The 24,542-nt window shown below is 41.8% G+C and overlaps 1 long non-coding RNA gene across 1 annotated transcript in view; it reads right to left on the bottom strand.

The window, feature by feature from the left end:
• Positions 1-3,012: 3,012 nt before the first annotated feature.
• LOC138796924 (uncharacterized) overlaps positions 3,013-24,542 on the bottom strand; it is a 44,959-nt gene continuing 23,429 nt past the window's right edge. The window contains exon 3 of the long non-coding RNA XR_011363851.1: positions 3,013-3,223. This is a non-coding gene — a long non-coding RNA (uncharacterized lncRNA). The remainder of the gene's footprint in view (positions 3,224-24,542) is intronic.

A 24,542-nucleotide genomic window follows, 5' to 3' on the forward strand; every position in this document is an offset into this window, starting at 1 on the left:
GGATCATTTTGGGCCTGGTCCTCAAAGGGTTAAAGGTTTCTATAATACAAACCAGCAGGTCAGGTTTATTATAGAGTCTAATATAAACTAAATGGCTTAAAGTATGTTAAAGAAAATTACCTTCATTCTCAGCATCCCGGTGCTATAGGAACATAATAGCAGGTTAGAGTTTATTTTTAACTATTGTGAACAGATGACTGAGCTACACCCATTGGAAGCATTTGCATATTTTAAAAACACAGTCATGCAATCTCTGCAGACCAGAAAAATGATTCTAGTAGTACGGGTTGTAAGTGAGCTCAGTGACTCTAACCTTTTACATACTATATGGGTACATTCAGATGCTGGTCATTTGGTCAAGACAGGGAGTCCTGTCATTACTGTATTGCCCACAGAGGTGGACCTGCTTACTGTATTGCCCACAGAGGTAAGTGATGGTGCTATGCATCATCACCTAACACTTTAGGGTGGTATTACACGGGGTGATTTTTCGATTAACGATAAACAATCTCAAATGACCGCTTTGACAAGCGATCTTAAATCGTTCACCCTATTACACAGGACCATGATTGTTACTTACGGTCGTTCTTGTGCCTGTCCTTTGCTGGCTGATACACCAGGGAATGACTGAACAACATGTTATTACATTGAATGATGTTCGAATGAATCATGAACGTTCAATGATGAAAATAGGTCCAGATTCTATAAAACAATCAACAATTTTTCGTGGGTTGTTTAATTGCTGCCTTCTATTACACATAACAATTATTGTTTAAATCCGAACGATCTAAAGATTTTTCTAAAGATAATCGTCCCGTGTTGTATGGCCTTTACACTTGCTGGAGTGGGTGCTCTGCAGTGTAAGCCCAAATTTGCAGTCATATGGACAATTTGTGCTGTCATGCTCACAGTGCTACTGACAGTCTATTCTAGTGTATTCTAAGGCATTAGACACCCAAAGGGGGACATAACTTCAAAAGGGTCATTGGTGCCCTTAAAATAAACTGCAAAATCCAGGGGACAAAAAGGAGATATTGTCCTCGCGCAGACCATAAGTGCAATTTCAGGTTTTATTGGTACATAAATATCCACAGGTAACGCGTTTCGCGTTAACACGTGATCCTGGAGGTTTGATAAAGAGAGCATAGGGCTCTCGAAACGCGCTACCTGTGGATATTTATGTACCAATAAAACCTGAAATTGCACTTATGGTCTGCGCGAGGACAATATCTCCTTTTTGTCCCCTGGATTTTGCATATGATCACGCACACCTTAGAGTCTGCGGTCGAGAGTCCTCAGCAGCGACCATCCCACCTGTTCCGTTGATACGCTATATAGTGGTTGTGGCTTATCACACCCACATCAGGTGAGCCTAAACCTGTGTGTTCATTTTTGCCTGATCGCTGCCTATACATACTGTGTGACGCTATGAGGCGCTCTGCCCTGCGTTTTTTCTGTTTTTCTATCTTAAAATAAACTGGCTCTGTTAAAATGGCAAGATACTGTGGGTCTCACAGTATCTGTGAATGCCAGTGACCTAGCACTTCACCTGACCTATGAGATTTAAATAAATTTGGTCTGCTAAATTTCTGCAAATATTTTCTTGCATCAAAAACCTAACTGGTTACTAACACACTTTGGAATAGCATTATTTCCAAGCAGTAACATGTTTATGGCATTTGCCACCAGTTTTCACCCGTATACTCACCTGGCACGGTGCAGTCCTGCGACGTTCCTTCGTTCTCCCAGCTCCCAGCTAGCTGGGAACTACGACAGGCCAGGTATGTGTGTGGGGACCTCTTGGGGCTAGAGTTGCAATGCTGCCAGTCAGAGTGCTGCAGAATTTAAGGGTGAGCATTTATCACAAATGCTTATAGTTAAAGGGCCAGGGCTCCCTAGTGCATGAGCAGTGGTGTGGTCTGCCTTTAGGGCAGTCATCCCATTGACATCAGGGATGAAGTATCATTAGCAATATGTAACTGTTCCGGGACCAGGGCTTCTGAAGTTCAAAAAGCAAAATGGTCCTGAGAAGGTCTTAAAATTAGGTAAAAATAACCTCGTAAAGCCAATGTGTCAAAAGCTAAGTACCACCTTTATCAGCAATAATAAGTAATGTTTAGTTTTTACTTTATTATCCTTAAGAATCATCCTGGCCCACTCTTCTGTACAATGTTCCCTCAGTTCATGGAGGTTTGCGGGCATTTCTTTATGCACAGTCCTTTTAAAGGAATCTATCGCCTAGATTTGTTTGTACTGATTAGATCTGGCTTTTTGTGGTGTTTTTCAGGCCACCAAAAGAACACTAAAAAAAAAAACCGAACTGCTGTTTTTGACTTAAGGTGTGATGGCTTTTTTTCTTTGCCTTGCCTTTGCCTTGGTGTTTTTGAAATGAAAATAAGAAATTCCATTGAACTTTATAGGAGAGAAACGCCACAGTTTACAGAAAAAAAATTACAAACCCACACCATGCTACGTTTTGGAAAAACTGCCACAGAGCATAAAAAAAAAAAAGAAAAAAACAACAACGCCAGAGAGAAAAGAAAACACCACAAAAAAAAAAATAAGTATGGCATTTCATAAAATTCTATTGTTTAGTCAGTGTGAAACCAGCTTTAGAATAGTTTTAGTTCTACATTAAAATAATATCCAAAATACTAATCTAAATATAGATTTGAAATTCCCAAACCTCCATTTTAGCAGTGGGAATTTCCATGTTGTGTAATCTGGATACATTTGTCCAAAAGAGAAAGCACTGTCCATTCCCTAAGGATAATAACCAAAATCCCCCTAAACCTTTCCATGTACTAAGCTGGAGTTTTATGGGTAAGGCTGGAAAAAAAATGACACATAAACAAATAGCAGCATTTGTGAAAAGATTATTGTTTTATAAGCATATATTTTTACATTACTAAGTACATTTAAAATATAGAAAACCAAAAAAATGCAAAGAAAACCACTTTTTTTTTTTTTTAAATAAATATAAATACTAAATCATGCCATGGAGTGGGGGTCGTGGCCAGTGGCACAGCAGGTTGGCTGCGCTTTCTCATCACTCCTGCTTTCCTGTGGTTCTGCAGGGCCCTTTTGGCTGATGAGTGGTCCTCAATGCCAGGAGGAGTGAGGATGCCATTTGTTGTGGTTGCGGTGTGAAGACGTTAGGCCGGCCTGTTATGGAGAGAGGCCATGGATCAGAGCTGCTGTATGAGAGGGGTGGAGGTCTAGCCTGATGGAAAGAGGAAGAAAAGTCAAGTCTTGGATAATTGTGCCCCAGTCAGAGGGAGCAAGTTGGGAGTGTTGAGGGGAGCAGAGCTTAAAAAGAGCAGGAAGGATGCTGAGGCACTTGTAGCCGAGATGGCCCTTGTAAGTAGACCCTGAATGTCTGACCCCTGATGTTTTGAAGTATTTGGAGGCATGTAGTAAGGCTGACGAGTGCAACTGCTGGCTTTGGTGAAGTAGTAGACCAGTAGTAGAGAGCTATTAGGTGAGCAGGTGGTAAGCAGGCATCTTGAGATTCATCTATATTTCTTATTTGCATTGCAGCCTATAAATTAATTTTGGGTACTTGTCCCGATTGTCATGTTGGGCAGAGAACTTGTGCCTGTGCTTTTGGTGAACTTAGGAGATGATGAAACAGATAAGAGTAGACACAACTTGGAATTAAGGGTGTATAAGGGAAGGGAATAAACCATTGGATTTTTAATGCACACTAGATCACGTTGTTTCAGCAACAGTTTAACCAGATGAGACTAGGCCTGGACCTACTTTATTGTCCAATATTCTTCTTCTTGCAGACTGTCAAGTGGTTAGCCAAATGCACACAGACCAGTTTCCTTGTCAGGAAACTATCATAGTTCATAGAAGCAACCAAACAATAGTGATTCATTTAGGCTATGTGGGCACATAGATTTAATTCTTCAAGTACACTCACTTTCCATCCGCAAAATTCTACTGTTCCAATCTCTTTGATAACAATAATAGTTGTTATTATGAATATTGTTGCACAAAAAAAAATCTTCCAAAAAGCCTAGTCTCAACTGCAAGAATTATCAAAATTCACATATTTTTCTTTTTTCTTGATAAAATTTAAATAAGCGTTTATAATGCTTGCACATGGTTTCATACATTGCATTTACAGAACTGGAGGGCATCCAGTTAAATGTAAAAAAAAATACATTAATAAAACAGAGTGGAAAATTTTAGTTATAAGGTACATTTAGTAATGGTTATATTGTTAAAGCCAATAAGCCAAGAAATTGGAATAACATTACTTAAGAAAAAAATATATCAAAGCATGGTTATCCTTGGGAGCGATAGGGGTTGAAGAGTATTGAATAATAGAGTAGCACTGAGCTTGCGTTGCAGGATATCTTTTCAAAACTCCGTCAGCTCAACACTCTGCTTTCAAATTGAGCGTTGTACGGACCTGCTGGAAGCACCATTGTAATGCACTTAGAATTTAGAAGCAGAGTGTTGAGCTGCTGGAGTTTTGAAAAGGTATCCTGCCACGTGAGTGGAATGGTGGGTACTAGAGATGAGCGAACCTCGAGCATGTTCGAGTCCATCCGTACCCGAACTTTCGGCATTTGATTAGCAGGGGCTGCTGAAGTTGGATAAAGCCCTAAGGCTATGTGGAAAACATGGATATAGTGAATGGCTGTATCCATGTTTTCCAGACAGCCTTAGAGCTTTATCCAAGTTCAGCAGCTCCCGCTAATCAAATGGCAATCATTCGGGTTCGGATGGACTCAAACCCGAACCCGCTTGGCTCACCTCTAGTGGGTACCTTTTAGAAGGAATTTGTCAGCTAAAATAATGTTCTAAACTGCTGATACTGTTAGATAGCTGTTAGATCAGGGAGACTCATGGCGCCAATCACTGACTGAGATGGGACATCCCCATAGCCAATGATTGGCTGAGAGGGCTGTCACTTCCAAGAAGAATTTGTCTCTTAAGTTGGGGCTCTGCAGGCAGCTGGGAACACCAGTGATACCAGAAGAGGACACCAAGGGAGTGCGGACAGGTAAGGATAACATGTTTATTGTTTCATATGTAATATATTAAAAAAGGCTGACTGCTGGACAACCCCTTTAACTCCTTGATGACTGTGAACGTACCGTTACGCCATGAGTCACTGTCCCCAGACGACCCTGGGCGTACCGGTACGTCCTTTCCTATGAAGGGCGCTCCAGAGCTTAGCGCGCTTCATAGGAGGTGGGAGACGGCTGCAGTGAGCAGCCTGGCCCTCACCATTAATGACAGGCTGCAGCCATCGCGCTGCAACATGTCATTAACCCATTAAAAGCTGCGATATCGGCGCGACCACGGCGTTAAAGTGTAAGTGACAGGGGCAGTCCCCTGTCACTTACCGATCGGGACCCCCGCAGTCATTTTACAGACTGCCGGAGGTGTCTTACCTTCCTCCAGGCGGTCCGATCGGCCCTCTGATGATTAAGTCTGCCACAGGTAGGCTTAATCAGCAGAGCATCTATCACACTGATCAATGCTATGCCTATGGCATAGCAATGATTAGTGTGTATAATGTAATAATTGTATGTAAAAGTCCCCCAAGCGGACTTAAAATGTGTTTAAAAAAAAGTAAAAATGTCTGTATAAATGCCCCAAAGCCCCTCCTCCAATAAAAGTTTAAATCACCCTTCTTTCCCATTATATAAATAAAACATAAATAAACATATGATATACCGTAGCGTGCGTAATTGTCCGATCTATTAAAATATAACAATTGTCATCACTAACGGTGAACGGTGTAGACGAAAAGAGGGAAAAAAGTGCGCGGATTACCTATTTTTTGTTACCTTATATATAAAAATTTTTTATAAAAAGTGATCAAAACGTCTGATCTTCACAAATATGGTATTAATAAAAACTAGAAATCATGACAGGAAAAATTACAGCCCTGTATGTGAAAAAATAAACTTGTTATAAGCAACACATTTTATTAATAATTAATTGCAAAAAAAGGATTTCATTTGAAAATAATATATAACATTAGAAAATCTGTGTAAACCTGCATATAGTTGTGTTCGGACTGACCTATAGAATAATGGTATCATGTTGCTTTTATCATATAGTGCATTACATAGACACAGGAAACCCCCAAAAGTTACCACATTGCATTCTTTTTTACGATTTCACCAATTTATATCTTCATCTATATCATAAAAATCAAAATCTGTCTGTCTGTCTGTCTGTCCTTCTGTCTGTCTGTCCTCTATAGACTTCCAAACGCCTGAACCGTTTGACCCCAAATTTGGCACACAGATACATTGGGTGCCCGGGAAGGTTATTGCGAAGGTCCCGTCCCCGCCAGATGTACAGGAGGGAGGGGGAGGGGAAAGAGAGGCGCCCCATAGAGAGGCGCCTCCTCACTGCAAACACAGGTGATATAATTAGCTGCAGCAGACACGGCAGTTGGAGCCTTAGCAACCAATAGGATTACTGCTTTCATTTTCACAGGGAGCAATGGTTGCTAGGGAAGCTGCCTAACAACATACACAGTAATAACTGGTAGACCCCCTACTCCATCTATACAGTACATGTATACAGGACCCCCTACTCCATTTATACAGTACAGGTATATACAGGGCACTACAGGTATACCAAACTGTGACTGGGTAACACTGCCACACCAGACCTGACCAATACCGCCATACTGTGACTGGATAACACCTCCATACCAGACCTGACCAATACCACCATACTGTGAATGGATAACACTGTCATACCAGACCTGACCAATACCGCCATACTGTGCTAGATAACACTGTCATACCAGACCTGACCAATACCGCCATACTGTGACTGGATAACACTGCCATACCAGACCTGACCAATACCGCCATACTGTGACTGGATAACTCTGTCATATCAGACCTGACCAATACCGCCATACTGTGAATGGATAACACCGCCACACCAGACCTGACCAATACCGCTATACTGTGCTGGATAACACTGACATACCAGACCTGACCAATACCGCCATACTGTGACTGGATAACACTGCCATACCAGACCTGACCAATACCGCCATACTGTGCTGGATAACACTGTCATACCAGACCTGACCAATACCGCCATACTGTGACTGGATAACACTGCCATACCAGACCTGACCAATACCGCCATACTGTGACTGGATAACACCTCCATACCAGACCTGACCAATACCACCATACTGTGACTGGATAACACCTCCATACCAGACCTGACCAATACCGCCATACTGTGACTGGATAACACCTCCACACCAGACCTGACCAATACCGCCATACTGTGACTGGGTAACACTGCCACACCAGACCTGACCAATACCGCCATACTGTGACTGGATAACACTGTCATACCAGACCTGACCAATACCGCAATACTGTGACTGGATAACACTGCCATACCAGACCTGACCAATACCGCCATACTGTGCTGGATAACACTGTCATACCAGACCTGACCAATACCGCCATACTGTGACTGGAAAACACTGCTATACCAGACCTCACCAATACCGGCAAACTGTGACTGGGTAACACCGCCACACCAGACCTCACCAATACCGCCATACTGTGACTGGATAACAACGCAACACCAGACCTGACCAATACAGCCATACTGTGACTGGATAACACTGTCATACCAGACCTGACCAATACCGCCATACTGTGACTGGATAACACTGCCATACCAGACCTGACCAATACCGCCATACTGTGCTGGATAACACTGTCATACCAGACCAATACCGCCATACTGTGACTGAATAACACTGCCATACCAGACCTCACCAATACCGGCAAACTGTGACTGGGTAACACCGCCACACCAGACCTGACCAATACCGCCATACTGTGACTGGATAACACCATCATATCAGACCTGACCAATACTGCCATACTGCTACTGGATAACACCGCTATACCAGACCTGAGCAATACCACCATACCGTGACTGGATAACACCGCCACACCAGACCTGACCAATACCGCCATACTGTGACTGGATAACACCGCCATACTAGACATGACCAATACCGACACACATTGACTGAATAACACTGCCATACGGGTAAATACAACCCCGCAGGTATACAGGACACTACAGGTATACAGGACCCCAAAACTATACACTACAGGTGCACGAGACCTCCACAAAACTATATACTACAGGTATACAGGAACCCAAACTTTACACTACAGGTATACAGGACCCCAAAACTATACACTACAACAGGTATACAGGACTTCCACCAACTATATACTACAGGTATACAGGACCCCAAACTATACACTACAGGTATACAGGACCCCAAAACTATACACTACAGGTATACAGGAACTCCACCAACTATATACTAAAGGTATATAGGACCCCAAACTATACACTACAGGTATACAGGACCTCAAAACTATACACTACAGGTATACAGGACCTACACCAACTCTATAATACAGGTATACAGCACCTTCACCAACTCTATACTACAAGTATACAGGACCCCAAATATACTACAGGTATACAGGAACTCCACCAACTCTATACTATAGTTATACAGAACCTTCAAACTATTTACTACAGGTATACAGGACCCCGAACTATATACTACAGGTATACAAGACCTCCACCAATTATACACTACAGGTATCCAGGACCCTCAAACTATAAAATACAGGTATACAAGACCTCCACCAACTATACATTACAGGTATACAGCACCAACTATATACTACAGGTATACAGGACCCCCAAACTATACAGTACAGGTATACAGGACCTTCACCAACTGTACACTGCAGGTATACAGGACCTCCCTCAACTATACACTACAGGTATACAGCCCCCCAACTACACACTACAGGTATACAGGACCCCCCCCCCCCACAGCTATACACTATAGGTATACAGCCCCCCAACTATGCATTACAGATATGCGAGACCCCTAAAAACAATACATTGTGGGTATACAGAACCCCTCCAACTATGCACTACAGGTATACACTAATTCCACTAATTAACTCAGATGAAACAATACCTTTAGCTTGGCCTCCTGGGCACCTTAGAACAAATCTAATTAACACACTGACACTTTATACCCGGGCAGCGCCAGGTACATTTTCTAGTAAATAATATATTTGGGATTCCCTCATACATGTTATGGTAGAATGAAAGAGGCCATTACAAAGTACAACTATTCCTGTAACAAACAAGCCATTACATGGCCTTGTAGATAGAAAACTGAAAGCGCTAGAGCTCTTAGAAGGGGAGGAGGGAAAAACGAAAACACAAAAATGAACATTTGCATGGTGCACTGGGTAATTTTGGGCCTGGTCCTCAAAGGGTTAACTTTTAAAGTTCTACAGAAATTCAAAGACACAATGAGACTTTTTATTTCTTTCTTTCTTTCTTTCTTTATTTATTTTTACAACAGATAGCAGGAGACTGCTAGAGCATTCTTATCAGCTGACATGCTTGACATTTCTATTTGTGATGGTGACATCTTGCTTACATAGACCAGGCATGCATTGCTATTTTAGATTGTGGCATTCAGTGGAGGGGTACTTCTGAGTGTGCCCTGCTCTGTCTGCTTTATGACATCAGATTGTATGGAGGGATCTTATATAGCATTCTGAAAGCAAGGCTAAAGGGGTGTTTTAAAGGGGAACTGCACATAAGGAAAATGTATTTTCAATTAAAAGTACATTAAAAGTTATATAGATGTGTCTATATAATGTATTACCATATCTGTATGGTTCTGCCACCCTGATAGCTGATAGAAATCCAGGAAGTGAAGAAAAATGGCCTCTGTGCCAATTCACATTTTCTCCTGCTCTCACTGCTCTCCCGCCTTAGGAGACAAAAATGTCATTACTCTGTCTCACATTGTGTGTTTGCGGAGGACAGGCTGATAATGCAGACAGGGGCAAGGCGTGATGTCACAGGAGGCTTGGCTAGATTCCCCAGGCCCCTGAGTGATTCAGCATCTCTGACTGGCCAGAAGCAGGTGCAGCAAGGACTGTGGATTATGATGAACAGCTGAGGGAAAGCATTACATTCTGGAACCAGTATTGCATTCTGGGAACTGCTCAACCAGGAAGTACAGAAACACAATACAGAACAAACCCCCCCAAAACAAATGGATTTTTGGTAGTTTGAAAACTGGGATAGACAGGTAAGTAATGCGTTATGCTTCTGCAGAAGTTTCATTTTTTTTAACCCCTACCTGGAGTTCCCCTTTAAAGTAACATACATGCAATATTGTGCAATTTTATCCCTTTACAAGCCAACAAATATTTTAGATTTCAGTACCATCTATGTCTAACAAGTCAAACCATCAAATGTATGCTCACAATGATACATGAATGGAAAATTTACCAAGTGGAAACTGTGCTTATTTACTTGGCAGTGGTAAACCTTAAGAAACATGGCTAAAATATCTGTCCTGCTCCCCAGCTCTTACTTCTTCTCTCTGCTGGTCTCGGAATAATACCTCCTGAGGCGAGAGAGGGACAGGTGCGTTTCGTCAGCATCACATGCCCACACGCGATATCCAATAGCTGCCCCTGCTCCATCTTTCATGTGGTGCCGCTGGGACTCCTGTTCAGTTTCCTCAGTGACCAGTCTAGTGGACATCAGGGCTGAGCGTTGGGGCAGGAGGCAGAGCAAGCAGCCCAATCAGAAGACAGGGACACCTGACGAATCAGGCTTACTGCTGACATTCCATTCTTAGGTGCTCTTTTTTTAAACAGGCAGCTGTTGGCCAACCCTGTAATTGGTCATTCTACAGCCCTCACTAGCGATACCAGGTGCTAGAGGGCACTGGGGAAGCACAGAGAGGTAAGCATAAGTTGCATATTGTTTCATATGCACCATTGGCAATATATATATATATATATATATATATATATATATATATATACATATATATACCCGGACAACCCCTTTAATCTGACATCTGGCTTTTGGTCTTGGATGGACCCATACTTTTGTATTGTGTCTCAGTACTTATTGGAAAACCAAATAGTCCGGACAGTTTAGGGCACAATGTACAAGTACAGATATGACAGGAGGACTGTGCACTGTTACAAATGCATCTGAATAGGTTAGAGGTTTGGGCTGAGAAGTAGCAGACGAGGCTCAACATATCCAGAAACGAATTACATACTACATGGGAAAATTCTGTATGCAACTCATGTGGAAATGGACTTAGGAGTAAAATTTAGGTTTAGCATCCAGTATCAGGCAGCTGCTGCAAGGGCAAATAAGAGTTTGGGATTAGGGATGAGCGAACTTTTGAAAATCAAAGTGCAAAAATAGTGAAAAAAAAATTAGCCAAGGTGTAAGTGATTACTCGGGACATAGGACACAAAGTTCCTTGGACCCAGTAGGGTGGAAAACAGACATTTGACAGTGGAACCAGCAGCAGTAATTGTACTGTATTGGACGCAATATTTTTGAGAATAGACAATTGACGGAGGAGGAGGCAGCAGCACTTGATTGCACCCATCCCAGTATGGTTGAAAAGAGACTATTGGAGGAGGCGGCACCACTAGATTGCACACAGGCCAGTATGGTTGAGAACAGACTATTTGAGAAGGAGGAGGAGGAGGAGGAGGCAGTACCTGTTTGTACCCAGGCCAGTATGGTTGAGAACAGACAAATTACGGAGGAGGAGGAGGATGGTCAGCCTTGGAGTGGTGGCCTGGGAATCCTCTCTGATGATGTTGTTCAGTGCACTTTCCAGAAAATGGGCAGGTGGGATGATGTCGTTGATCCCATAGTCATGCCTGCTCACAAACAGTTGCGTCCTCAAAAGGGATCAACAATTGGCAGGACATGTTCGAAGAAACCTGTGCACTATGAGGTTTATCACATGTGCCATACAAGGTGTATGACTCAGACCTCCCTGCTGCACTGCAGAGACAATGTTTCTCCCATTGTGGGCTACAACACTTCCCATCGTTAGTTGACGTGGGGTCGGCCATTCATTTATCTCCTCCCTGATGATCCGGAGGAGCTCATGCCTACTGTGGCTCTGTTCACCCAGGCTCACAAAATGGAAGACAGCATGAGAGCGCCGGGCCTGACATCGTTGGTAAGACACTGGGGCAGGTTGGACTGCAGTCAAAGCGGCGGATGGTTGCAAGGTGGTGGAGGCAGAACTGGCCCCCTAAAGCACCGGGGAGGTGACAGTGGTAAGAATGGGCTAACTTCCTTATGGTCTTTTGGGAGGATGTTGACCCAATGGGCAGTAACAGACATGTACTGCCCTTGCCCATAATTAAAGGACCAGACATCAGCACCGGGGTGCACGGTCTTGGAAACCAAGAATCCCAATAAGTCGTCAACATTTGTCTACACAACTGTGCAGTGATGGGACAGCCGATGGGACTTTTTTTTCTGGGACAGTGATGGGACTTTTTTTGGACTGTTTTTTGTTTTTTATTATTTTTTTGAAGCTTTATTGTAAAGATATAAACTGAGATTTTCAATTAAGTAGATCAGCTTGAAAACTGAAGTTGCTTTCATGTGTCTTGGTTGATACTCACAGACAGCTGTCACATTACATTTTTGATTAGGCAGCACCCAGGTATATCTGAGGAGACTAATTTAAGGTCTCACCCTAACATGGGTGACACATTTTGATATTCACAGAAAACCAGGATACAAGGGATTATAGGAGTAATAATCCCTTGTATCCTGGTCTATTCTGTGATTTTATTTGTTGTTATTTTAACTAGATTCGTTACGAACTTTCTCAAAGTTCGCTTCGGTGACGAACCGAACGTTTTGTAAAGTTCGTAACGAATCTGGTTTGTTACAGTTCGGTTCGCTCATCCCTATTTGGGATGAATCAAAAGTGCATGGATGCATAAAATCCATCTACTATTAAATACTTTTATCCTAAACTACGTCTCCTATCATCCATTGGGAAGTAGCAAACGGACAGCCAGTCAGCGCCTGATATTCCTGGTCACTCTGCTTGTCGGGACCTCACAGCGATCTCCAATCTGCATTCTTCTACTACCGTCCAGAACTACTTCTACTACCGTCCAGAACGAGCTGCAGACGGCTTCTACTAATCCGACCAAGGCGGTGTCGAGCTCGGAGCTTGTCCGCCGTAGGTGAGCGGCATCTTATGTGCCTTTTTATTATTCAGTTTTAATACAGTATCACGCTATGTGCGCTGGTGCTCTCTGTCTTTCTATAGATGTATATGAGAAAGAAATATTTCTACCATCGTACAAATCGGTAGTTACACCACACATGGATTATGTAAAATTATAGGCATTAATGTACAAGAAAGACATCGAGAACCTGCAGAGTATTCTAACATGGCCAACCATGAGTAATAAATGGAAAGGCAAGGCTACTTTACCCAGAAATATAACCACAATTAGGGTGAGGGCTGAGGGGGTGATCTAAAAACTATGTTTAAATATGAAGACAGATCCCTTTATAGGACTAGATTAGAGATGAGCAAACCTCGAGCATGCTCGAGTCAATCCGAACCCGAACTTTCGTCATTTGATTAGCGGTGGCTGCTGAAGTTGGATAAAGCCCTAAGGCTATATGGAAAACATGGATATAGTCATTGGCTGTATCCATGTTTTCCAGACAACCTTAGAGCTTTATCCAAGCCCCAGCTAATCAAATGCCGAACGTTCGGGTTCGCTCATCTCTAGACTAGATCTTCTGTACCTAGAGGAAAAAATTGTAAGAGCAGTGAGGCTACAGAACGCTCTACCAGAAAGTAGAGAGAAAGTGATCATGGTAAACTCAATGTAAGAGTTATGGATGCATTTTTGAGGAGGTCATAGAGTAGTTATTGTATTCTGGACAAGGGTAATTTCTCCAGGAATTTATTCTGGTTGCCAGATTTGGAGTCGGGAAGGAATTTTCCCTAAAATTAGTAAAATTGGCTTTTATTTCATGTTTGTTTTTTTAAACTTCCTATGGATCAACACCAGGCTGAACTGGATCTATGTGTATAGTTTTTTTTCAGCTTTACAAACTATGTAACTATGAAACTATGTAATTAGGAAGGACATTGTGTTTCGTATACAGCTGAACACTTTATCAGGTCCATCTGGACCATCTGGTAAGCATGTTAGGCTTCAGTCAACAGTGAGACGAGGTAATAGGGAGAGCAAGAATATTTGGCTATGTAGCTATAGGTATTAGCAGGAAAAGAGGGATATTTTGGTTCCAATGTAAAGACCTCTATGAAACCAAATTACAGTTCTTACCTCACCTACAAAAACACATTAACCCCTTCAGGACCAGAAAAAAATATTTTTTTTTTTGCATTGTAAGCTATGTAAGGGCTTATTTGCTGTACCAGCTGTACTTTGTAATAAAACGCTACATTTTTCCATGAAGTAAACAAAACATAGAAACATAGAGGATTGTTGGCAGAAAAAGACCACTGGGTCTATCTAGTCTGCCCTATTAGTATAGTAAAAGATATTACAATAAAAAAACATTTTGGACATTTGTTCTTACTCTGTTCAAATTTCAGTAAAACTAACATGTTGCAAGTATTTTTGAGATCAGGATAATTACAATGATGCCAAATTTGTATAGTTTTATTGATACGACGTTATAATGTTAAAAAACGTTATACAAAATAAGCTCTGAATCGTCATATTTTAACCACTATAACGTTTCATTTTTATGTCTACAGGGCTGTTTAGGGTCTTATTTTTTCATCTTTACCATTCTAGCGTAGACTTTTTGATAACTTTTTATTAAATGTTTTTTGAAATTTGATATGACAAAAAAAAACAAAATTCTGGCATTTAATATTCTTTGTTTATGACATTCACTGTGCGGGATCAACATTCTTTTTTAATAATTCCGCTTGTTGCAATACCAAAATGTTTATTTTTTCCCGGAGGGATATCTGGCTAGTCCTGTGTTTTGAGACTCTTCAATGAGGCTCCACGGGCTCCTTTTTTGCATATTCATGTTTCCCAGGGGGCAATGCACCTAGGACTTCATTGCATTGAGCGCTTTCACTAGCAGCCGGCAGTGTTGTCGTTTGGCTGGTCTCCCTGAGTTCAGCAATCTGTTTCTCTTATGGCTCTACTAGGCATTGCTCCCACCTAGCCAGAATCCTGCTCCACACTGATGAGGGGCAACACCCTGAAACAGCTGTATGTGGATGGTTACCTAGCCTTGGTTTATCCCTTGTCATTACATTGACTTATAGGGCCACTTAATATGGTGGTTTTGGTGGTTTCCTAACAGGAGCTGCCCCTTGGCTGGGTCCTTCCCGGAGGGATATCTGGCTAGTCCTGTGTTTTGAGACTCTTCAGTGAGGCTCCACGGGCTCCTTTTTTGCATATTCATGTTTACTAAGGGGCAATGCACCTAGGACTTCACTGCATTGAGTGCTTTCACTAGCAGCTGGCAGTGTTGTCGTTTGGCTGGTCTCCCTGAGTTCAGCAATCTGTTTCTCTTATGGCTCTACTAGGCATTGCTCCCACCTAGCCAGAATCCTGCTCCACACTGATGAGGGGCAACCCCCCCCGAAACATCTGTATGAGGATGGTTACCTAGCCTTGGTTTATCCCTTGTCATTACATTGACTTATAGGGCCACTTAATATGGTGGTTTTGGTGGTTTCCTAACAGGAGCTGCTCCTTGGCTGGGTCCGTCCCGGGGGGATATCTGGCTAGTCCTGTGTTTTGAGACTCTTCAATGAGGATCCATGGGCTCCTTTTTTGCATATTCATGTTTCCCAGGGGGCAATGCACCTAGGACTTCACTGCATTGAGCGCTTTCACTAGCAGCTGGCAGTGTTGTCGTTTGGCTGTTTCTCTTATTTTTTATGTTCACATTTTTTTGACAGACGCAAAACAACATTGTGTGACCAAAGCTTGAAAAACATTTTTTTTTATTTGTGTACACTTTTTAAGTCCTTATAGGAAACTTTAATAAGCAATCATTAGATTGCTAATACTGTTCCAAGCAATGGAATTTAAATGGTTAAATGGCTGAGCTGAGAGTTCCCGGATGAATGTCCCAGTCAGCCAATCAGTGTGCTGCCCCGTCTTCTCATGGAAACTGACAGGTAAGTGATCCGCAGTGGATTTCGATGCGAATTTGCAGCGAAAAATCCGCTGTGGATCTGGTATGTGTGTTTGTAACCTATATGCGGAACTATCAGCAGATTAAACGTATCTAACCTGCTGATAGCTTCCTAGTATGCATGGGGAACTGAGGATGAAGGTATTTCTCTTACCTGCATCCTTGGTGCCATTTCCATGCTGTTTGTTGAGAAATCCTATAACCAGTAAGACCGTTAGGAGCACTGGGGGCTGGACTACCGCCCCCGAGCACTGATCTGCCCCCAGCCAACCCACTCCTTCTAATGATTATCAGTGGAGCGGGCCGGCCACCAGTGCTCCTAATGGCCTTACTAAATAGAGGATTACACAACAAACAGCACGGAAACAGTGTAGAGGATGAAGGTAAGGGACAAACCTCCATCCTCAGCGCCCCGTGCGCAAAAGGAAGCTATTAACAGGTTAGAATCCCTTTAACCTGCTGATATTTCCCCTTTAAGTCACTGCTGGTGTCAACTTATAGGACTACTGGGGCTTTGAAGCATGGTAAAGGGACACCTCAGATACACTAATAGCACAGGAAAAATAGGACTCTTAAACAACATTGGGCATGTGTATTACTGCAATGATTCATGCTGTGAATTTTTTCAAAATGGTGTTAAGTATGTAACCTAATATAATGACAAATTGCAGGTTTAAAGAAAAAAAAAGGAAGAAAGAAGATTAATTAAGAGTCATATTCAATATAGTACTTCAACATTGCTGTGTAATGATGTCAGGCCTTTATTTGCTCTTTACATTCTTTCTCCTTTTTAACCTTTTGATGTTTTTAGTTTCAAACTAAATAACCCTGAAATGAAATCCATTCATCAGATCGTCCATAAAAGAAAGGAAAATTAAAAATAACTAAAATGTGTCTTGTATTGTTGTCCAACGTATTTCTTTTTCTTTGTTCTGTTTATTTTGGGCATTTTTACATTTTAAAAATAACCCGTTCAGCCATGAACCACCAAAGAAGACATGACTATGCCAGAATTTCTGTTTCACCAACTTGCTTTTACTTTATGAGCCAAGACTGCATTGCAATTGGTGTGTCTGAAGATGATCTCCAGGGAACCTGTTCAGCCTAGCTGTGTCATTGCACATGTATTTTTCAAAAGAAAAAGCTAAGGGTTTATGGGTAATTTTGTGCATATAAGTGTGTCAAAGGGAACCAAGCCAGCCCTTTTGAATGAGTTTTAAACTATATACGGCGAGAGTATGTGTTTTGCAAGCTGAGGCTTTTTTTTATGAGGACGTTTAAGTCCAGAGACAAGATTTGTTTGGCTTGGATTCATATTCCGCCTGCGAAAACAATATCTGAAAAAAGAGAGCTTGCCATACTGATTCATATATTTTGTAAAAGCTCTCAGAAAGTAACTTTGGCATTATTTCACAAATCTGAGCCACCAAAACTAGTACATTGGAGAGCAAATAGATTGTATTAGAATGTTTAGGCATCAGACACAAGGCCTTACACGACCCTGTTTTTGGTACTCTCTCAAGAAAAAGAATATCTGATTCTCATGTAATACTTTTTTTTTTAAACTTTTTTCTTGCTATGGGTTCTCTTAAATCTTACAACATAAGGAAATATAATGAACAAAGAAGACAACACCCTAAAAGTAATGCCTTAGTTATAAAGTTACTAAAATATGGTATAAATCCACCCTTCCATTAACCTTGCCAACAATCAGGTCTTTCCCTTTAGAGATTCAGTTCATAAAGTAAAATAATTCTAGAAAATATGACTTTATTGATTCAATTAGACATATATAATAAAATGCAGAATAATTCATATGACTAACCCATACATTTTTTTAAAGTCATTGCGTCTGGATATGTAGTTTGCAAATCTAAAGCTGGCCATAGATATCAGGGTTTGTTCAAAGTGAGCTTGCATTATGCATTCAGCATGTACAGTATGCAATGTCCTGGTGCCATTTCACAGCTACTTAAGTATAATGTTGTTGTGTGGCTGATGAATCTTTGAATATTGTATATACTTTGTATGTGCTTCTGATTTTCTCTCACATTGCTTAACAACATTCACCGAGGGGTTTTGTCAGTGCAAGAGTTAAACATTTCTGCTGTGTCATTACCACACCAAGTCACTAGAGATGAGCGAACCGGCCGAGGTTCGAGTTCGTATGAGACTGAACTCTCGGCTTCTGATTCCCGCTGTCTGCCCGCTCTGTGGAGAGGGTGGATACAGCCTGAGGACCGCCTGGAAAACTGGGATACAGCCTATGGCTATGGCTGTATGCCAGTTTTCCAGGCAGTCCTCAAGGTTGTATCCACCCTCTCCAAGGAGCGGGCAGACAGAGGGAATCAGAAGCCGAGAGTTCAGGTTCATACGAACTCGAACCTCAGCCGGTTCACTCATCTCTACAAGTCACATGGAATGATGTGTTTACACAGAGAGATTTATCTGACAGATCCTTAAAGTCAAAGCCAGGAACAGACTATAAACAGAGAACAGGTCATAAAGGAAAGACTGAGATTTCTCTTCTTTTCAAACCAGTTCCTGGCTTTGGCTTTAAAAATCTGTCAGATAAATCTCTATGTAAGGCACTCTTAAGGGAGTAAGATCATTTGGTCACCTAATGTCTTTTAACCAACAAATCCATAGTCCAATCCCTGCTGATTTATTAAAGTGCGGACCTAAACAAGACTAGACAACCATGGTTAGCAGTCATGGTTGCTTGTCCAGCTACTGCTAATCAGACTATGCAGTCAGCCAGGTGTGCATGCTTTAAGTTTGCTGAGTCCTAAGTCACATCAAGAATTCCAGAAGCCTCTGTGAGAAGAACAACCCACATGCAGGTTCCAGTGTAACAGTGTAACCCTGAAACAGCTGTCTGTGGATGGATACCTTGCTGGGGTATTTTGAAAGTCTTGTCATTTTTTGATTGTGGCTTGTTAGAAGGTAGTTTCCTTGACTGGAGACCCCCCATGGCTTGGTTGTTGTTTCCCGGAGAAAGGCTTGGCTAGCTCACTGATGTTGAGAAACACGTGATGGTGTCTCCGCAGTATTTTTGCATATTTGATTTCCCAGGGGGCAGTGTTTCTAAATTTTCTAATGTTGAGAAACATGTGATGGAATCTCTAAGATATTTTAGTTGATCTTCCTGAAGTGCGCTTTACACCAGGAAAAAGCATCTTAAGCTAATGCGTGTCGGGGTGGGCACTATTCACATACAAGACGATGGGTAAGCCAGTACTTGGTTGCCATATGCTGCACAGTTAAATTTCAATAGTATTTCTGACTTCTTATTCCCCAATGACTGCAGGGCTACTATTTTCATAGGGCTTATTACTGCCTCATATTGGGTGAGACAATTAACTTGGTTTACTATTTTTTGGGCAAGATGCAATTATGCTGTTTATGATTTGCTTTATCCCCTTGTGTATGGCTATGGTGGCCCGACATTGGGTCTCCTTTTGCACAGCTTTTATAATAATATAATATTGTAACATTTTAAATAATTACTTTAATAAAAATGATTTTTATGGAGATTTTGCACCCATAATAGATAGTAGTGTGTCTCCTAGTAGTTAATTTTAATTATTTTTGTGTGATGTTGATCTATAATGTATTTTTGATATGATGAGATTTGTTGAATACTTTAGTTGTCACACAGATTTTCTGTGTATAACAGATAGCTGCTGGTAGTAGCTTTAGAAGTTAGCAGCACGGGAGTGAAGAGCATGGGAGGGGTGCCATAGTGAGCGGCATGAGAGGGGGCGGCACGGGAGGGCGGAGCTGGTGCTACGGGCTGTCGGGTGATGCCCCAAATGCTCCTAGCTGATTAGCATAGGGGCAATTAGGCAATAACTAAAGAATGCGGAGGAGAAGAGAAGAATCATTAACAGCCCTGCAGTCATCAGGTAAAGAACTTTTGCGGCATATCAGCAGGTTCATTGGGCAGAATCTGCTGATAGTGTCGCTTTAAACTAACTGGGGAGACAAAGGTTGCCACACAAGGGGAGGTGAAAGGGTACTTCGAAGGGGGATTGAAATGTCAGAAATGTTTTATTAGAAAGATTTCCGATTTTTTGCCACTAACGCACCAATGTCCACTGCTGTCCTGGGAGAAAATTGATATTACACTGCTGATCCACCAAGGTCCAATGCGGTCCATGGCGGAAATTGAATGATTGACATTTAAAAAAAAAAATTGTCATTTTCAAATTTTAGGGTAGCTTCACACATTCCGGATCCGTAGCAGATTTCACGCTGCGAGTTTGTAGCGAAATCCGCTGCGCATCCTGGTAATGTGAGGTTGAATGGGTCACATTCCCGCAGCGGAATTTTCATTCTGCTGCCAGTATGTGACCCGGCCCCTTTAACCCCCCCCGCAACCCGCAGCCCCCGGCCCGGGCATACATTACTTGGCTGTGTGTGAGGCTCCCGGCTGCCCTTGCTCCCCATTAGCCAATCAGTGCCAGGCAGTACTGATTGGCTGATGGGGACCAACGGGAGGCGGGAGCCTCACACACAGCCACGGCGACGAGCAGGTAATGTATGCTCAGGGCTGGGAGCTGCGGGCTGGGGGAGGCGGGGGGGGGGGGGGTTAAAGGGGCCGGGTTACATATCCGCAGTGGAATGAAAATACGGCTGCGGATATGTAACTCCATAGACCTTCACACTACCAGGATCCGCAGCGGATTTTTGCTACAAACTCACAGCGTGAAATCCACTGTGGATCCAGTACGTGTGAAGCTATCCTTAGACGATGTGCCAACAACATCTGTTGAAAAAATTGCTACGCTTTAATAGTGCCACCTCGCAAATTTTTAGCGGCTTCACTCATCTCTATAAATTATGTTTAAATTATGAAAATGATTTTTTTTTTTTTATTAAAAATTAAAAGGCAAGATTTAACTGATCTGTTGGCCGGTCTAAACAAGGAAACATTGGCAGGCAAGGTGTCTTCTAGTGCAATGAAGTTTTTCAGAGATTTTTTTTTTTTAATGTATGCCTAGGGGTAGTATTAATTTCTCCAAAACGTAGCTTACCAGTATGGAGGATAAGGTCCCAGACATCTGCAGGATGTCATAAGCATGTTATCAATTACATGGCAAGGAGGAGTCACAGGACTGAATAATAGGCACTAAATATGAGCAGGGATTATTATTTTTTTTCCCCCTTCACTTTATTGTTTAAAAAAACTAAAATCACATCAGAAAGAACATAGAGTATCCTTTACATCCAAAACAGTACACAACATAACCCATTCCTTCAAACAAGGAGGCTGGAGGGAGATCCATTATCTCATAGTCAATAGCTTCGCACAGAACATCATTTTTAACAGACATTATCTCTGATTGCCAGAGGTCCTGTTAGGTAACCTTGACGTATCGCCCAAAATGAACAAACAGAAATCTTCCTCTAAGGACAGCCCCAGATCCGAGTTAATCCTCTGCAACACCCCGAACCAATAAGGTTTACGTTTTTCACATGACCATAGCATATGACCAAAGTCCCCCGCTTTTTTTTTTACATCGCGGACACAGATCATCGGACCTTTTTTAAATTTTAAACATAAAGGCAGGGGTGTAATACAATCTATGTACAATGTAGAACTGAATCAGCTGGTGGTGTGCGGATGGCGCAACTTTCCTAATATTACAGTAGACAACCACCCAATTCACCCTCTCCCCAACCTCCTTTTCCCACGCTCCCCGGCTCCTGAATTCCAGGTCCCTTTCTAAAAGAAAATATTTGTACAATATCGAAACCCCTTTGGATCTATTGCCTAGTCCTCTCATTTTATCTAGTGTTAAGTTAGCTCTCAGTCTATACTCCACAGTTCTCAAATCCAATCTCAAAGCACTAGATAGGCGCAGGTAATCAAACCAACGGAAGTCGCTCAGGCCATACTCGTTCCTTACCTGGCTTCATGATTTTATTTTGCCCATGACCACCACATCTGTTATCAATTTCAAATCGTGGCCAAGGGTTTCATATAATGCCCCCACTTTCCCCACCTCCACCAAACTACGATGATCCCATAAAGGTGAAAAGCTAAGAAAGCCCTTCAGGTCTAAGCATCTTCTGATATCACGCCATGTTCTAACCAGGGCATCCACCATAGGCCATTCTTCTCTAGATCTACCCTCCAAGATACCGGAGTCGAGGATCTGGAAAACATCTAACTGACCATCTATTGTTCCCTCTCTAAGCCGAGAGAAAAAAAAAATATTCCTCCAATCCAGAAGCCAAAAGGCTTGAGAAGCCAGGAAATATAATTCCATTGAAGGGAGGCCTAGCCCCCCTTTAACCTTGGGGACTGTCAGGAGCTTTACCTTAATGCGAACACGTTTCCGTCCCCAAAATAAAAATTTCCATATATTTTTAATCCTCTTAAAGACCTTCTTGCCTAACTAAACTGGGGCAGCCAGAAATATATATAGAAACTTAGGGAGGCAAACGGCCTTCAGCAAAATCAGCCTATCCGCCCCAAAAAAGTGGCAGATTATACCAGACCTTCACCTTTTCGTCCGTCTCCTTTATCAAAGGAATAAGGTTGAGATCGCAGAAGGCCGCAATACTCTGAGAAACCCATACCCCAAGGTATCTAAAAGATTCGCCTCTCCCCAGAACCTGAAGCTGTGGGAAGGACAAATCCCCATCGGCACTCACCTGCATTAACACCGACTTTGTCCAATTTATTGCTAGGCCCGAATACTGTGTGCAGGAATTATTATTATTATTATTATTATTATTATTATTATTATTAATAATAATAATAAATACAAGGGGTGTATGTATTGTATGTGTTATGTGTGTATTGTTAAGGATGTCATATTTTGTATATTTTGTGAAGTCATTACAATACGGCACTGACCTTCTAAACACGTAGAAATGTTACATTCCTTAAAACTTATGTAAGTAAACACTTCTACGTAAACAACTATTTTCATACCTCATCCAATGAAAGACTGACACAAGCCTTAGTAGAAGAACACAAGCCCCCATGGTATATAAACTGGCTGCCATCTTTAAATAAAGGAGATCCACCTTAATCATCAGTGTCAGGGTTTTTGATTCTGGGTGTGCACTAAACTTTATAACTTGTAATTTGGAGCAGACAGTCAATATGACAGCATTCTTGAGGTGCATCCATAACAGTATGTGCATCAGAGCTGTGTATGTACTGTAGGTTGGTTTCTAGAGATGAGCGAGTACTGCTCGATCAAGTAGGTATTCAATTGAATAGTACACTATTTGAAATACTCATTTTCAATCGAGTGTTCGACCAAAAATGCTGTAAAAATTTGAATTCCCTCCCACCTTCCTTGGTGTTTTTTTTTAACCAATAACTATGCGGGGGGTGGTGGTAGGGGACAGGCACTGGGAGCATACAGGAAGTGAAAAAAAACATCTACATTCATTGGCTGGCTAAACCATGTGACCTTCAAAGTACAAGAATAGTGGTTTTCAGATTCGGTTTCAGATGCTGCTTGGAGCTAGACAGGGAGACAGTGTATAGCAGGGACAGTTAAGTGTTAGGTGATTTTAGGCAGAAGGGACCCCCAAAAGCCCTTGTTAAGGCCAAAATTACACCAGCTAGCAGTGTGTTCAGATAGGCAAGCAGCTGGAGTGCACTGTGAGGAATAGGCAGCAGTGTATCTACTTGGTGAAAACCTCAGATATAGGGTATACAGCTGTATACTGAAAGTGTGGCAAAAAAATAAAAAATAATTGGTACTACGTATCACCTGTACCTCACACCAGTTCTACCAAGGTCCTGCGCCCGTGTGTTCAGGGGTGGGTACTACCACTCCTGGCCACCACAACAAGTTGCTCTAAAAACACAAGTGACAAGTTGCTCCAACGCCCTAGGCCACGGAACAAGCAGTATGTGTACTTAAAAAAGAAAAGAAAAATGTTAACTTAAAAAAGAAAGCAACTGCAAATAGCTAATCATAGCTCATTTAAGAATTCTGCTAAATAAATAAATTGATAGCAGTGCATCAGGTTAGTTTTAAATGGTATTTTTTTCTTATTGTATTATTATCCTTCGTGATGTTAAAGGACAACTCCGGCAAAAAGTATTTTTTATGTGTTATTACTTATGGAAAGTTAGACAAATTCCTAATGTGCATTAATTATGGGAAATGCACATATAGGGCTATTTCCCTTAATTTAGTAGATTAGTGGAGACTTCAAATTCTCTCAAAAACCGTGACTTCACGAATCAGGTGTAATTCCAATGGAGTGTCCATCAGGGGGAGCAGTATATGAAAAAGCCTATGGACTGTGTTGAAGAATATGGAGTATGTAATGTAATGTAAAAACTACACTTTATTAATGGACTATGTGTATGAAATAATGGACTATGTGTATGGAATAATTTGGGGAGCAAGGACACTTGCTTCCCAAATGGAGGGCGGATACCGAGCAGGGAGGGA

Source organism: Dendropsophus ebraccatus, chromosome 7 (genome assembly GCF_027789765.1).
Source record: "Dendropsophus ebraccatus isolate aDenEbr1 chromosome 7, aDenEbr1.pat, whole genome shotgun sequence".
In the NCBI taxonomy this organism is placed as follows: Eukaryota; Metazoa; Chordata; class Amphibia; order Anura; family Hylidae; genus Dendropsophus; species Dendropsophus ebraccatus.